General features: G+C 47.9%; 1 pseudogene; it reads right to left on the reverse strand.

The window, feature by feature from the left end:
* Window positions 1–3,762: 3,762 nt before the first annotated feature.
* LOC115131267 (stathmin-2-like) lies at window positions 3,763–15,050 on the reverse strand (annotated as a pseudogene).
* Between the last annotated feature and the right edge of the window lie 230 nt (window positions 15,051–15,280).

Here is a 15,280-nt window from a genome sequence, read left to right on the forward strand (position 1 = left end):
TTCCAATTTGAACTTTGCTTGCTTTTTAATGGTTTAAAGCGCAGTGATAGACATTTGGGTGACGACTATACCAAAAATCCTACATTGTTTTTCCATTGGAATTTGGTTGTGCTTTTAGATGCTTAAAAGCATAGTGAAAACACATTGTCAATTCAACTAACTTTGGGCTGTGTTTTTGAGTATGTGACTATAGGTTGTAATCTCATTGATCAACGTCTCAACCAAATATTACCCAATTTTCCACGTAGAAATGATGTGGTGTGCCCAGTGGGAATAATCCCTGTTCCTGTCTCTATCTCTGGCTCTGTCCCTGTGGTGTTCTCTGCTGTGCTGTGACAGTCAACGCCCGGCATCAACCACAGCCTCTGGGTCTCTCTCTGTGGCCTCTCTGAGTGTACAGGAAGCTATTAACAACGAGGGGATATCCTGAACAATGGCAGCCTGGCGGGCCCTACCGGGTGGGAGTGGGAAGAGGGGGAGGAGGGGGAGAGAGGAGGACAGAGAGAGAGGGGAAACAGAGGGGAGTGTGGGAAGAGAGGGAGGAGGGGGAGAGGGAGGGGAGGAGGGGAGGGAGGAGGACATAGAGAGAGAGGAGAGACAGAGGGTAGTGTGGGAAGAGAGGGAGGAGGGAGAGAGGGAGGGGAGGAGGGAGGAGGACATAGAGAGAGAGGAGAGACAGAGGGTAGTGTGGGAGGCAGGGAATGGCGAGTTGGAGAGACGAGAGAGGTAGGAGAGAGAGAGCAGACAGTGCTGCTTTGTCCCAGAGCCACGATTACAGCCCCACTCTCCTCCCGGTGTGCTTGACTCCCACGCTAAGTTACTTGTGCTGGGCTGCCCGTCAGAGGAATGATAAAACAGCTTCCTCCTTTCATCGATGCTCAGCCAAATTATCCTCTCTCTCTCCCACACCCTTTCCCTCCCTCTTTCACTCTCTCTGTCTCCATCTATCCTCATTATAGTTTTTCCTGTGTTTCGTTTGCCAGACTTGAAAGGTGATTCTCACCAGTAACTATGGGGGAAGAGTCTACACTACAGTCTGGTGTTTTCTTCTGTAATCTCTCAAACCAATGATGGACTTCAATCAATCAATCACATTTATTTATAAAGCCCTTTTTACATCAGCAAATGTCACAAACTGCTATACAGAAACCCAGCCAAAAACCCCAAACAGCAAGCAATGCAGATGTAGAAGCACGGTGGCTAGGAAAAACTCACTAGAAAGGCAGGAACCTAGGAAGAAACCTAGAGAGGAACCAGGCTCTGAGGGGTGGCCAGTCCTCTTCTGGCTGTGCCGGGTGGAGATTATAGCAGAACATGGCCAAGATGTTCAAACGTTCATAGATGACCAGCAGGGTCAAATAATAATAATCACAGTGGTTGTAGATGGAGCAACAGGTCAGCACCTCAGGAGTAAATGTCAGTTGGATTTTCATAGCTGAGCATTCAGAGTCTGAGACATCAGGTGCGGTAGAGAGAGAGAGTAGAAAACAGCAGGTCTGGGACAAGGTAGCACATCCGGTGAACAGGTCAGGGTTCCAAAGCCGCAGGCAGAACAGTTGAAACTGGAGCAGCAGCAAGACCTACTACCCTGAGACAAGGCTGAGTGTAGCCCACGAAGATCTCCCCCACCGCACGAGACCGAGGGGGCGCAAAACCGGACAGGAAGATCACGTCAGTGACTCAACCCACTCAAGTGACGCACCCCTCCTAGGGATGGCATGGAAGAGCACCAGTAAGCCAGTGACTCAGCCCCTGTAATAGGGTCAGAGGCAGAGAATCCAAGCGGAGAGAGGGGAACCGGCCAGGCAGAGACAGCAAGGGTGGTTCGTTGCTCCAGTGCCTTTCCGTTCACTTTCACACCCCTGGGCCAAACTATACTCAATTATAGGACCTACTGAAGAGATTCGTTTTCAGTAAATATTTAAAGGGCGAGACCGAGTCTGCTTCTCTCACATGGATAGGCAGACCATTCCATAAAAATCGAGCTCCATAGGAGAAAGTCCTGCTTCCAGCTGTTTGCTTAGAAATTCTAGGGACAGTAAGGTATGTGTAGGTATGTACGGCAGGACCAAATCAGAGAGATAGGTAGGAGCAAGCCCATGTAATGCTTTGTAGGTTAGCAGTAAAACCTTGAAATCAGCCCTTGCCTGAACAGGAAGTCAGTGTAGAGAGGCTAGCACTCAAGTAATATGTTCACATTTTTGGGTTCTAGTCAGTATTCTAGCAACCGTGTTTAGCACTAACTTACGTTTATTTAGTGCTTTATCCAGGTAGCCAGAAAGTAGAGCATTGCAGTAGTCCAATCTAGAAGTGACAAATGCATAGATGACCTTTTCTGCATCATTTGTGGACAAAAAGTTTCAGAATTTTTGCAATGTTACGAAGATATTTCAAGAATATCCTTGAAATATTCTTGATATGTTTGTAAAAAGAGAGATCAGGGTCCAGAATAACGTTGAGGTCCTTCACAGTTTTATTTGAGACACCTGTACAACCATCAAGATGGATTTTCAGATTTGACAGAAGATCGCTTTGTTTTTTTGGGACCTAGAACTAGCATTTCTGTTTGGTCCGAGTTTAAAAGTAAAACATTTGCCGCCATCAACTTCCTGTCTGAAACACAGGCTTCCAGGGAGGGAAATTTTGGGGCTTCACCATGTTTCATCGAAATGTACAGCTGTGTGTCATCCACATAGCAGTGGAAGTTAACATGATGTTTCTGAATGACATCACCAAGAGGTGAAATATATCGTGAAAACAATAGTGGTCCTGAAACGGAACACAGAAACGTACAGTTGATTTGTCAGAGGACAAAACATCCACAGAGATAAACTGATATCTTTCTGACAGATAAGATCTGAACTTGTCCGTGTAGACCGATTTGGGTTTCCAATCTCTCCAAAAGAATGGTGATCGATGGTAACAAAAGCAACACAAGGTCTAGGAGAACGAGGACAGATGTAGAACCTTGGTCTGACGCCATTAAAAGGTCATTTACCACCTTTCACAAGTGCAGCCTCAGTGCTATGATGGGGTCTAAAACCAGACTGAAGCGTTTCTTATACATTGTTTGTCTTCAGGAAGGCAGTCGGTTGCTGCTCAACAGCTTTTTCAAAAAATGTTGAGAGGAATGGAAGATTTGATATAGGTCGATAATGTTTTACATTTTCTGGGTCAAGGTTTGGCTTTTTCAAGAGAGGCTTTATTACTGCCACTTTTAGTGAGTTTGGTACACATCCAGTGGATAGAGAGACATTTATTATGTTCAACATAGGAGGGCCAAGCACAGGAAGCAGCTCTTTCAGTAGTTTAGTTGGAATAGGGTCCAGTATGCAGGTTTAGAGGCCTTGACTATTTTCATGAATGTGTCAAGAGATATATGATTAAAAAACTTGAGTGTCTCCATTGATTCTAGGTCCTGGTAGTGTTGTGCAGTCAACTGGACAACTGAGCTTTGGAGAAATACGCAGATTCAAAGAGGAGTCTGTAACTTGCCTTCTTGTACGGCAGTGTTACAGCACTGCCAACTGTGAGCTTTTGTCCCCACCTGCTGGTCATATGTGACTCTACAACTGTGGGAGACCACCTATTCTCCTTTGTCTCTTCCATATTTTGTTTTATTTCTCAAAACTAATTCAGAGACAGAAATAAACATTCTAGGATAATACAGATATAAATATTTTTTTCATTGGTCCTTTGAATTATTTTTGTCATATTCAAAGGCAATAAAACAAAAAAGAATAAGAACAAACAAAGCCAATATCATTCACAGAACCCCAAACCTTTAATTACCACAGCTTGCTCACAAAGATATATGTGGAGGGGGAAAACACACAAACAGGAAGAGAGAGAGACAGCCAGGTTCATCACCACTGACAGGACCCTGTGATGTCCCAGACAGGACCCTGTGATGTCGCAGACAGGACGGTGTGATGTCATAGACAGGATGTTGCGATGTCCCAGACAGGACCCTGTGATGTCGCAGACAGGACGGTGTGATGTCCCAGACAGGACCCTGTGATGTCGCAGACAGGACGGTGTGATGTCCCAGACAGGACCCTGTGATGTCGCAGACAGGACGGTGTGATGTCACAGACAGGATGTTGCGATGTCTCAGACAGGACGCTGTGATGTCATTAGTATGTGACGGACGGTTGGATATACAGCTCCAACCTCCTGGCTGGTATAATTAAGCTCTAAACCAGAGAAACAGCACAGGCGCACGCACATCCACCCACCCCTACTGAAACATGCACACTCTCTCACACACATCCACCCACCCTTACTGAAACATGCACACTCTCTCACACACCCTTACTGAAACATACACACTCTCTCACACACATCCACCCACCCCTACTGAAACATACACACTCTCTCACACACATCCACCCACCCCTACTGAAACATACACACTCTCTCACACACATCCACCCACCCTTACTGAAACATGCACACTCTCTCACACACATCCACCCACCCCTACTGAAACATACACACTCTCTCACACACATCCACCCACCCCTACTGAAACATACACTCTCTCACACACATCCACCCACCCCTACTGAAACATACACTCTCTCACACACATCCACCCACCCCTACTGAAACATGCACACTTTCTCACACACATCCACCCACCCCTACTGAAACATGCACACTCTCTCACACACCCTTACTGAAACATGCACTCTCTCACACACATCCACCCACCCCTACTGAAACATGCACACTCTCTCACACACATCCACCCACCCCTACTGAAACATGCACACTCTCTCACACACCCTTAATGAAACATGCACTCTCACACACCCTTACTGAAACATACACTCTCTCACACACCCTTACTGAAACATACACACTCTCTCACACACATCCACCCACCCCTACTGAAACATGCACACTCTCTCACACACATCCACCCACCCCTACTGAAACATACACTCTCTCACACACATCCACCCACCCCTACTGAAACATGCACACTCTCTCACACACATCCACCCACCCTTACTGAAACATACACTCTCTCACACACATCCACCCACCCCTACTGAAACATACACTCTCTCACACACATCCACCCACCCCTACTGAAACATGCACCCTTTGTCTTCCATTGTCATGTCAGGATCTTCTAGATGTTATTATATGTCTGTGTGTTGGTTGTTTTCTTACGTCTTAATGTTGCCTACTTGTTCTCCTGTGCCATAGTTTGCCGTACACAGTTAAGAGACGACGGTACAATGACTCATTCTCAATAGTGAGAGAGTCAAACTATGATTCTCCATAGAGAGTGAAACCTCCGTAAGTAGCATTTGGCTTGGTTCCTCTGTGGCACAACATGAAAGAGCTGAGAGGGCCCATTAGCCTATTTAAGGACATGGATGTTACTTAGTGATCTACCATTGCTTAAGCGTTAACCGCTATATGAGCTTGTAGCATTCTAGGCACGATTACATTATCTATACGTCTAAGATGGTACATACAGTACATGCTGAGAGAGTGATTGACAGATGACGCAAGGGGGTCTTGGGAACGAGAAAGGACCATAACACCCCTCTGTGACATCACGGTATGAACCAAGGATGTCATGTGACTTCTGCGATGCCCAACTGACAGAATTTAGCAAGCTCCTCTTAAACGACATGTCATGTTTGCCAAATTCCTCAGTCTGTGTATGTGCATGTGTGTGCGCTTGCATGTGTGTGAATGAACTACTCTATGCAAGAGAGTGGGAGATCAGACAGACAGACAGGAGAGAATTGGCTCATAAAAGCTATAGTATTCTCCTAATGTCTAGCTAGTCTCTCTCCTGGAAGTCAATGAGCAGCCTGTATTATCATCATCCCCACACTGACTGACTGACTGACTGACTGACTGACTGACTGACTGACTGACACAGACATGGTCAGAAAATAACCAGTGCAAACGCACGTCGGCTAGCTGGTGAACAACAACACAGAAGCCTTATAGTACGAGAGAAACTGCAAACGATTTTTGTTTGAGAAAAAATATTAAATAAAAGTACATCCATAGATAGAGAAAATGCTAAAATGGCACACTGCAATACTTCTGCTGTACTATCCTACTGTATATAACAAAAAAATAAGTATTTACAAAAAACAATACCCACTATAACTTGGTTGGCTTTTCATCTTTTCTTTTTTCAGCATTTGAAATCGAGCAAAAAACATTATTTATTAGGGAGGAGTGGGTGACATTTTGGTCATTTTTTTTGCAATCCCTCCATTTGCTAATGCTGTTGGTGTGGGGTGCCGGTGGGTCCTCCTCCTCACTCTAGGGGGGGGGGGGGTCTTCTGACGCTGGGGGTGCTGTAGAAGTGGGGTTGTCAGGGGAGTCCCTTGGGAGGGGGCGGAGGAGTACAGGGTACAGGAGGGTGGCTGTAGGGGGGTACGATGGTTTGTGGCGCCCCTCGCCTGCTCACGCTGTCAGCTCTTCCCTCAGCTCTTTGTTCCTGCGCACCACCTGGGCATGCCTCTCCTGAGGACAACACAGAGAGAGATGCTGCCATGTTGGACACCTCTCAATACTGACCCGGCCCTGAGACTTTCTGGTTCAAGTCTGTCAATTTACGCTTCCCTTTCAGCTGACATATTCAACTACAATGGCCAGTTTTTCATCTGTGAATGATGCTCGAAGCACCTATTGAAAAATATCAAACCCTTGTCCACTCCCCTGGTCTTGCTGTCTCCACCTAACATCTTTCCCACCAAACTCTATTCTCACCTTCTCCTGCAGGCGCTCCATGATGGAGGCCAGGTAGGCCTGGCGGTTCTCCTTGATCTGCTCCATCTTCATGGTCAGCTTCTCCTCTGCCATCTTGCTGAAGTTGCTGTTCTCCTCCATGGCCTTCATCACCACGTCTCTCTCGTGCTCCCGCTTTTCTGCCAGGGCCCTGAGAACCTGGGCCTCCTGGGACTGAAGCGGTGATGGAATAGAATAGAGAAGAATATAATCGAAAAAAAGTAGAATAGAACAGAATAGAGTAGAATGCAGGATAATCCAAGATACAAGGTGGGAACGAGAGGGTAATAATTAGTTTTAGTGCCTTTGCCTGATGAATATGATCATTGCTTAGTAAGTAAGTAAGTATAACAGTCAAAGTCTAAGCCAAGCCAACGTATAGGCTAAGAAGGATAGGACAAAGTGTCGTATGCTAGCATGATTCAGTGTGATACAGTGACGGAATTAAGTTGTCCGCTTATGCTAACGGACTCACTCTCCTCCGGTCCTCAGCGGCCTCCAGCTTCTTCTGGATGTCCTCCAGAGAGACATCCTTCTTAGGGGGCGAGGTGACGCAGTGGGCTGTGTCCGACACCGGAGAGGGGGCTTCAGGATCACCTCGAAGGCCTGGCCAGAGGCACGCTTGTTGATGGGCTTCACCTCCATGCCTGCTACTAGAAGAAGGGGATGGACAGAGGGAAACCACAGAGGGAAACTCTAAATCCTGCCTTTGTAGTGATAATATTACCGCAAATCAAACTTTCACTTTTGTTTTTAATTGCCTCTTGGTTGCCTTTGCTGTAAGTTGGGGAAAAAAACATTTTAAAAAGTCAGGTGACATTTCTGTTTACCTTGGAACTCTCCCACCAGGTTCTTGCGTGTCTCTGGGTACAGGCAGGAGCAGAGGAGAGACAGGACAGACATCTCCTTCATCTTCTCTTTGTACGCTGTGGAGAACACACGCACGCACACACACACACACACACACACACACACACACACACACACACACACACACACACACACACACACACACACACACACACACAGACAGACAGACAGACAGACAGACAGAAAGACAGAAAGACAGACAGACAGACAGACAGACAGACAGACAGACAGACAGAAAGACAGACAGACAGACAGACAGAAAGACAGACAGACAGACAGACAGACAGACAGACAGACAGACAGACAGACAGACATAAATTATCATATCACATTGCATCGCCATCTTTAGATGTTCAGGAAAATAAATATTCAGCAAATCCTTAAAAATAAAAGAACGCATGATCATCAAAGGCGGTCTAGTCTGGTGAGAAGAATCAGCTTGAGGTTTCTTTGTTTATGCAGACTGTGAAGGGAAGTGGGATGTGTGTGTGTGTGTGTGTGTGTGTGTGTGTGTGTGTGTGTGTGTGTGTGTGTGTGTGTGTGTGTGTGTGTGTGTTTCAGCCATTTTCCCTTCAGGACAACTCAGTTTGTCAGTGATGTCAGTGATGTGAACAATTGGTGGTTCAGTGGAGCAGATCATGCAGGTTAAGTACTTATTGAGCAGGTCAGAAGATAACTGCGGCTGGTAGCTGTCAGCCTGTTCTCGCCCTGGCCAGCTGTGTGTTTTGGTGTTTAGGGAATGTTGTCAACAGATTTATACTGGAAAAGATATGTACATTAAATTCATTTGTTCAACGGTTTGACCCAATTCTAAACAACATGTTATTCTATTAGGGTGCACTAAAAACACACAATTTTACTGTGCGAAGAGAAATCATTTAGTCATCTTTTCAGCAAGTTTTACACTGAGCATCCTCTTCCATTCCCATGGAGATCTCCTCCTCACCACGGAAACAGAGGCAGTTACCGTGCTTCCTGCTGTAATCCTTTAGCATGAGACCACAGATAATCAATAACCCCTCCGGTCCTGTGCTGTTGTTCCCCGTCCCTCCACCCCAACCCAATACTGTCCTGTTGTCCCCTGTCCCTCCACCCCAACCCAATACTGTCCTGTTGTCCCCTGTCCCTCCACCCCAACCCAATACTGTCCTGTTGTCCCCGTCCCCCCGTCCCTCCCTCCACCCCAACCCAATACTGTCCTGTTGTCCCCTGTCCCTCCACCCCAACCCAATACTGTCCTGTTGTCCCCTGTCCCTCCACCCCAACCCAATACTGTCCTGTTGTCCCCCGTCCCCCGTCCCTCCACCCCAACCCAATACTGTCCTGTTGTCCCTGTCCCTCCACCCCAACCCAATACTGTCCTGTTGTCCCCTGTCCCTCCACCCCAACTCAATACTGTCCTGTTCCACCCCAACCCAATACTGTCCTGTTGTCCCCCTGTCCCACCACCCCAACCCAATACTGTCCTGTTGTCCCCCCGTCCCTCCACCCCAACCCAATACTGTCCTGTTGTCCCCCCCGTCCCTCCAAACCCAATACTGTCCTGTTGTCCCCTGTCCCTCCACCCCAAACCCAATACTGTCCTGTTGTCCCCTGTCCCTCCACCCCAACCCAATACTGTCCTGTTGTCCCCACCCCAACCAATACTGTCCCTCCACCCCAAACCCAATACTGTCCTGTTCCCCCGTCCCCCCAACCCAATACTGTCCTGTTGTCCCCTCCACCCCAACCCAATACTGTCCTGTTGTCCCCTGTCCCTCCACCCCAACCCAATACTGTCCTGTTGTCCCCCCCCTCCACCCCAACCCAATACTGTCCCCCTGTCCCTCCACCCCAACCCAATACTGTCCTGTTGTCCCCTCCACCCCAACTCAATACTGTCCCTCCACCCCCTCAAACCCAATACTGTCCTGTTGTCCCCTGTCCCCCCCGTCCACCCCAACCCAATACTGTCCTGTTGTCCCCCACCCCAACCCAATACTGTCCCTCCCTCCCCCCAACCCAATACTGTCCTGTTGTCCCCTGTCCCTCCACCCCAAACCCAATACTGTCCTGTTGTCCCCTGTCCCTCCACCCCAACCCAATACTGTCCTGTTGTCCCCTGTCCCTCCACCCCAACCCAATACTGTCCTGTTGTCCCACCCTCCACCCCAACCCAAACCCAATACTGTCCTGTTGTCCCCCGTCCCTCCACCCCAACCCAATACTGTCCTGTTGTCCCCCGTCCCTCCACCCCAACCCAATACTGTCCTGTTGTCCCCTGTCCCTCCACCCCAACCCAATACTGTCCTGTTGTCCCCTGTCCCTCCACCCCAACCCAATACTGTCCTGTTGTCCCCTGTCCCTCCACCCCAACCCAATACTGTCCTGTTGTCCCCTGTCCCTCCACCCCAACCCAATACTGTCCTGTTGTCCCCTGTCCCTCCACCCCAACCCCAATACTGTCCTGTTGTCCCCACCCCAACCCAATACTGTCCTGTTGTCCCCGTCCCTCCACCCCAACCCAATACTGTCCCTCAATACTGTCCTGTTGTCCCCTGTCCCTCCACCCCAACCCAATACTGTCCTGTTGTCCCCGTCCCTCCCCTGTCCCCACCCCAACCCAATACTGTCCTGTTGTCCCCCCTCCAACCCAACCCAATACTGTCCCCCCCGTCCACCCCAACCCAATACTGTCCTGTTGTCCCCGTCCCTCCACCCCAAACCCAATACTGTCCTGTTGTCCCTGTCCCTCCACCCCAACTCAATACTGTCCTGTTGTCCCCTGTCCCTCCACCCCAACCCAATACTGTCCTGTTGTCCCCCCAACCCAATACTGTCCTGTTGTCCCCTGTCCCTCCACCCCAACCCAATACTGTCCCTGTCCCCTTGTCCCTCCACCCCAACCCAATACTGTCCTGTTGTCCCCGTCCCTCCACCCCAAACCCAATACTGTCCTGTTGTCCCCTGTCCCTCCACCCCAACCCAATACTGTCCTGTTGTCCCCTGTCCCTCCAACCCAACCCAATACTGTCCTGTTGTTCCCGTCCCTCCAATAATACTGTCCTGGTCCCCTGTTACAACCCAATACTGGTTTCCCCTGTCCCTCCACCCCAAACCCAATACTGTCCTGTTGTCCCCTGTCCCTCCACCCCAACCCAATACTGTCCCAAAAACCCAATACTGCCCAAACCCAGTCCTGTTGTCCCCTGTCCCAGCCTGTTGTCCCCTGTCCCTCCACCCCAACCCAATACTGTCCTGTTGTCCCCTGTCCCTCCACCCCAAACCCAATGTCCTGTTGTCCCCTGTCCCTCCACCCCAACCCAATACTGTCCTGTTGTGTCCCTCCATGTCCTGTTGTGTCCACCCCAACCCAATACTGTCCTGTTGTCCCCGTCCCTCCACCTCAAACCCAATACTGTCCTGCATGAGTGTGTGTCCTGTTGTCCCCCCGTGTCTGTTGTCCCCTGTCCCTCCACCCCAACCCAATACTGTCCTGTTGTCCCCTGTCCCTCCAACCCCAACCCAATACTGTCCTGTTGTTCCCTCCACCCCAACTCAATACTGTGTGTTGTCCCCTGTGTGTGTGTGTGTGTGTGTGTGTATGTGTGTGTGTGTGTGTGTGTGTGTGTGTGTGTGTGTGTGTGTGTGCATGAGTGTGTGTGTGTGCATGAGTGTCTGTGTGTGTGTGCGAGTGTCTGTGTGTGTGTGTGTGTGTGTGTGTGTGTGTGTGTGTGTGTGTGTGTGTGTGTGTGCGTGTGTGTGTGTGAGTGTCTGTGTGTGTGTGTGTGTGTGCGAGTGTGTGTGTGTGTGTGTGTGTGTGTGTGTGTGTGTCTCTGTGTGTGTGTGTGTGTGTGTGTGTGTGTGTGTGTGTGTGTGTGTGTGTGTGTGTGTGTGTGTGTGCATGAGTGTGTGTGTGTGTGTGTGTGTGTGTGTGTGTGTGTGTGTGCGAGTGTCTGTGTGTGTGTGTGCGAGTGTCTGTGTGTCTGTGTGTGTGTGTGTGCGAGTGTCTGTGTGTGTGTGTGTGTGTGAGTGTCTCTGTGTGTGTGTGTGTGTGTGTGTGTCTGTGTGTGTGTGTGTGTGTGTGTGTGTGTGTGTGTGTGTGTGTGTGTGTGTGTGTGTGTGTGTGTGTGTGTGTGTGTGCGTGCGTGCGGTGGATAAAGCTCCTCAGTTAGTTTACAACCCAGCCTTTACTCTACAATATAATCAGTAGTGTAATTACAGCATTCATGAGGGGTTAGAGTGAAAATGGGCTACTGAGTGGGATGGTAGGTGGAGAATATTACCAACAAGGGAGGTTTCAGACATTAGTATGCATTGTTGAACACTGAAATGCAGACAAGAGGCCTTACACGCCTAATTCCAAACGGTTTCAATGTTTGATACCACACCCAAAGACTAATGTTCCATTTTGGTGTTATGTCATAGACCTGGACACATGTTAAGATATAATGACTAGTTTAACTAAGGTGCATTCATCAGGTTCCTAACAATAGCCTCTCCTCTCTGGCTGGGATATTGGATTTCATCTTTTGCTTCAGTCGTATACATTTTCTTCTCCAACTATCGATTGGTCTTGAGAAGTGATGAATACAGCTCTATGGCAACAACAGGCACAAGAATGAGTCTGGCAGAACTGGTTCAGGGATGCACTCAGTGACACTGCAGAGGCTGTGCATGACGAACTCTGGGTGGCGCCATTCTCCCAGAAAGCTTTGGCCCCTGAACACAAAGACTGGAGAGGAGAAATCTGGTGGCCACACCTAACTAATGGGCTTGCCTGAGAGATCAGACCGTAGGCTGTACCCTACACATACAACCTAATAATCAGGATCTGAGAAAATGTATTAAATATAAATTATAAATGAATGAGGATCTGTTATGTTAATAGTTGTGTTATGTTAACAGATCTGAGGATCTGTGTGTTAATGGATGTGTTATGTTAACAGATCTGAGGATCTGTGTGTTAATGGATGTGTTATGTTAACAGATCTGAGGATCTGTGTGTTAATGGAGTGTTATGTTAACAGATCTGAGGATCTGTGTGTTAATGGATGTGTTATGTTAACAGATCTGAGGATCTGTGTGTTAATGGAGGTGTTATGTTAACAGATCTGAGGATCTGTGTGTTAATGGATGTGTTATGTTAACAGATCTGAGGATCTGTGTGTTAATGGATGTGTTATGTTAACAGATCTGAGGATCTGTGTGTTAATGGATGTGTTATGTTAACAGATCTGAGGATATGTGATGTTAATGAAGCATGTTTGATGTCAATAGACAAATCAGAAGCCAAGTGGGCCAAGAACATGCATTTTGGCTTGTGGTCAATAGGCCTGCAGCTTTATGCAATTTGGAGAAGGCTGTGTATGCCACATCTCTCAAATATCCTGCCTGTCTGTCTGCCTGCATGTCTATCTGTCTTCCTGTCTGCCTGCATGTCTATCTGTCTTCCTGCATGTCTATCTGTCTTCCTGTCTGCCTGCATGTCTATCTGTCTGTCTGTCTGTCTGTCTTCCTATCTGTCTTCCTGCCTATCTGTCTTCCTGTCTGCCTGCATGTCAATCTGTCTTCCTGCCTATCTGTCTTCCTGCCTGTCTGTCTTCCTGTCTGTCTGTCTTCCTGTCTGTCTGTCTTCCTGCCTTGTCTGTTTGCTTGCCCCCTTGCAGAAAGTGCATTGATCTCAGACTGTACATATTCTCATATTAATGTCCATTTCTATTCCAGTCATTGTTATTTATTTGGTACACAACCAACCCACAGCTGATCCTGCCTGCCGACCTACCTGCCCTTGCACCCACTGACAACGTCTATGACGATGATGTACCCCGGGGTGTTTGGCCCACCCCACTCGCCCTGTGTAGATCAATAATAAATAAAAACATAACAGCGACGCGGCCAGCCCGGGTCATGATGAACAAGCCCGCTGCTGATGCAGACAGACTTCAGGACCTGACACACTTCCATTTATTGCTGTCTGTCTGCCGGCGCATCACAGACATATTCATCCAGAATAAAAGTAAACGCTTGACCGTCACCATAGAGACGGGCCTCACTCAAAAGGGCCCTAAATGCGCACAAATGTGCTCCATTACGCATTACCGAATCTTGGATAGGCTTTTACACTTTAAACTCGAACATGTCTTTAAACATTTATTGTGACTGACGCAGCAATGTAATAGGTGCACATACTGTGTAAGCAAATCAGGCCCAGCCCATGCAATAAAAATGATATCAGGACCAGGCATGAAATTGCTGGAATATGATGCCACATTTCAACCTCCTTCCATTAATTTTCATTGCAATTCGTAATTCTTCACCTGACAGCTTTAGCTTGGATATAAAGTGCACGAACAAAGATGAATTTATTCTCAACAATTCCTCTCATCATTCAAATGGATTGAGCATAACATTCTAACAAACGCTAGTCCAGTCTCTATAATAGGATTTGTAACGGGTTAGATTAATTTAGAACCTTGAAGAGCTGCTCTGCACTCATGATGAGAGGGAGAGAGATCGGGATATTGGGTGCGGTCGGTCTGTCTGCATTATGTTGCTGTATGAGCATGTGTCGGGGGCTAGAGCTGCAGGTGCGACATCCAACATCCATCCATGGATTCCCTATCGCGTTCGAATTACCTATCGCTAATGTGCCATTGGATTTCTTCAATCTAGGCTATTTATTCGCGTTATGCACACTGTAACATTGGAGATTGAATCTATATATAATACAATATTACTGGGCTAGGCGATTTAATCATAAAGTGTGGCCCACAATCATCATCCAACCCTGTTGATATGGGAATAAAACATAAACGAATGCATGCAGTTCAGGCTCAAGGTAGACAAAAGCAAGATGATTTCACCACTCACAAGTAGAAAACAAGACTATTGTTTGACATGCGACAGACTTTGACCGCTCCCCTGATTCAATGCTTGGCAGTCTTTTGTGCCAAGGTGTCGCCGCTGTTATCTCACACAGGCAGCATCCTCACACACAGTCAAGCAAAACCACCACCACGGCTATCAACAAGTCCCAAAAACACAGACAAATAACGGTAAACCGTTAGCTTACCAATTGCTGTTTTAGCCATGTCTGTCAGTTTGTGCGGCGTTGGTGGTGAAAGAAGTGGGCTAGGCTACTGGAGGGAGCCTGCGTCGCAGTTTCTGGTCGATGCGTGGAGAGAACAGGGAGCACTGCTGTAAGGCACTGAGTCAGCAAGAACACTGCGCGAGACAGCAAAGGGGGGTCGTGAATTACGAGCATCTACGTGCTCAAGCAGATTGGCTACCGTGGTCCCCTGACGCGCATCCCCAAAGCAAGAGACGGTCGCTTTTCCCTCTAATGTCCCTTTGTATTGGAGTGTTCAGTCACCCCTATTAAAGGAGACGAGGTGGCTGTTGCCCCTCTGTTGTTTTTAGGGTGACGCCCGAGAAAAAGGCTTGGCAGAGTTGAACCGCTCCTAATGGCTCTTGTCCATGGTGCTGAAAAGGCATCAGGGAGACAGGCAGGCTAATAAGAGGCTCAACTTAATGGAAATAAAAGTTGAAAGTAAATTTAACATCATTTGACCACAATATATAAGGCTTGTTACCACAAGGTAAAACAAATAGGACTGCAGTGAAATCTTAAAATGGATGTATCAAAGCAGACAAA

This window comes from Oncorhynchus nerka, linkage group LG7, assembly GCF_034236695.1.
Source record: "Oncorhynchus nerka isolate Pitt River linkage group LG7, Oner_Uvic_2.0, whole genome shotgun sequence".
Taxonomy (NCBI): domain Eukaryota; kingdom Metazoa; phylum Chordata; class Actinopteri; order Salmoniformes; family Salmonidae; genus Oncorhynchus; species Oncorhynchus nerka.